The 2,256-nt window shown below is 36.5% G+C and overlaps 1 protein-coding gene across 1 annotated transcript in view; it reads left to right on the plus strand.

Moving 5' to 3' along the window:
* LOC103731797 (olfactory receptor 14J1-like) overlaps positions 1 to 2,256 on the plus strand; it is a 9,835-nt gene that overhangs the window by 3,359 nt on the left and 4,220 nt on the right. The gene's annotated exons all lie outside the window — the stretch shown is intronic.

Raw genomic sequence — 2,256 nt, forward strand, 5'->3', positions numbered from 1 at the left:
TATTCAAATTTTTGTATTCTTATAGTCAAAATTCTTATGTGTCTAATGTTACAACATATATACAATCTTCATAAAACAAACATACAATGATTTGTTTTTTAAATTTTCTGTGAGATTATGACAAAAGTTTGAATTAAACACCAATGATTTAATATTTATTTTTAGTAATGATTTTTAAAGATGCAATTATTTGTTGTATTTTATTGGGATGTGCGTGGGTGTGCCTGAGTATGTATGTGTAATGTATGAATGGAGGAGAGGGCCTTGGAACTCCAATTCTCCTGGACCTGGAATTACAGGTTATTGTGAGCTCCCTGACGTGTGTGTCAGGGACTGAGACTGGGTCTTCTGCAAGAATGGTAAGTGCTCTTCACCACTGAGTCACCTCTGTAGCCCATGCATGATTATTCTTGAATCCTTCTGGTGACCACTTTGCATCTGACATTTAGCACATATTCTCATTTTTCCAGTTGGAAGTCATCCATGAAAATGATGAGGTAGCTTTTCAAAGTCATTCTAAGGAATGATTGAACCAAGATCCACATCTAGGGAATCTCACCTTAATGACACATGATGACACATGATGGATTGAGCTTCTCCTGCTTAGCAAAAATTCATTTCTCAAGTTGGCCACAGGTGAGAAAATGCTGCACAACACAAATCTGAAGTTTTGGAAAGGCAATATGACAACATTTGAAACTTTTACAATTTTTCAATATAAATTCCACCATAATATTATTTTTACTAAAAAATCAATAGCAGAGAATATGAGACTTATAATGCCTCTTAAAAACTATTCTATTGCATTATTTATTCATAGTTAGAAATCAATCAAAGAGTTGTACCATGTGTTTATGTGAATGTGATAGTACTGGAGGCATAAAGCCAACTCTCCATGCTGCGGTAATGAAGTGAAGATGGAAAAGTGCCTGTTTCACCACTGATACTCAAAATGTGATTTTGAGGAATATGAATGAATAACATGTGATGATGTTATAACTTAGGAAAGATGAAACAATTTCATAGAAATATCAGGTGAATGCAATGAGTGACCTCGGAGGCCTTTCCTAGGAGAGTTGGAGGCTCTTGGTCACAGGCAGCCATGATGAGGCTCTGAGAGGGACAGCATTAGGAGAGAAAAACTACAGAGTACAGCGTGCTGAGGGTCCTGAGGAAAGACACACCTTGCAGTTCCAAAAACATCAGGTGAGTAACACCTTCACAGCACAGGTAGTATGATGGTCTCTTGAAGGAAGAGAGAATCTTCAGTCCCATAAGACAAAGGGGCTCTCTGAAAGGTTTCCAAGGAGATGGAACAGTTCCATACCATTTGAACTTAGCCTACAGACTGGAGGACACAAGGCATTTAATTAATTAATTAATTATGTTTTTGCCTTTTTGAGATAGGGTCTTCCTGTAGCCCCAGTTACCCTGGTACTTGCTAATAGCCCATGCTGGCTTAGATCTCACAGAGATTCATCTGCCTTTGCCTCTGGAGTGCTGGGATTAAAGGCATGTGTCACTGTGCCTGGTTTTAACAGGACATTTTTAAAGAAAATCTCTTAACTCTTGATTGTTTTGAAGCTATAAGGGGGAAGGAGACTGGAGGGCCAAATTAAGCTTCAACAACTCTCTGTCCTAAAAACAGTTTCAAGAGGGCATATCCTGATTGGAGGACAAAGGCAGACTGTGGAGTGGCTATGACCCTGACATAACAGGCTTTCAATTTATATAAAAAATGACATTATAGAACAAGAGTTAAAGAAAGATAGGATCCAAAGATTTCTAGATTGTCCTATATTCTAAGTATGCAGGACTGAACCAGGGTATTGTAAATATTATTAATTAATGAATAAAATCATACATGCTTTTTAAATTTATTTTTAAGTTAACCAATTAATTTTTTACTATTCTACTTGCATGCCTGCATATATGTACTTACTTCATATGTGTGAAATGCCTGCTCAGGACAGAGTTGGGGGTTAGGTGCCCTAGAAATGAAGGTACACACAGTTGTTACCCAACATGTGGGTGTTTTGAAGCCAGCCCAAGTCTTCTGCAACAGCAGCCAGTGCTCTTAACTACTGAGCCACAGCTTGAGACCTGTTAGTTGATATTTAAATTATAACTAGTGTATAACATAATGCTTAAATGAAACTATAGAGTAAATTAAAAATTATAAATTGTATAAATATCTATTCATAAGAGTATTATCTAAATATTTTTAATAACTGTACAATAGGAGAGAATTCAGAA

Source organism: Nannospalax galili, unplaced genomic scaffold (assembly GCF_000622305.1).
Source record: "Nannospalax galili isolate Female #2095 unplaced genomic scaffold, S.galili_v1.0 scaffold551, whole genome shotgun sequence".
NCBI lineage: Eukaryota > Metazoa > Chordata > Mammalia > Rodentia > Spalacidae > Nannospalax > Nannospalax galili.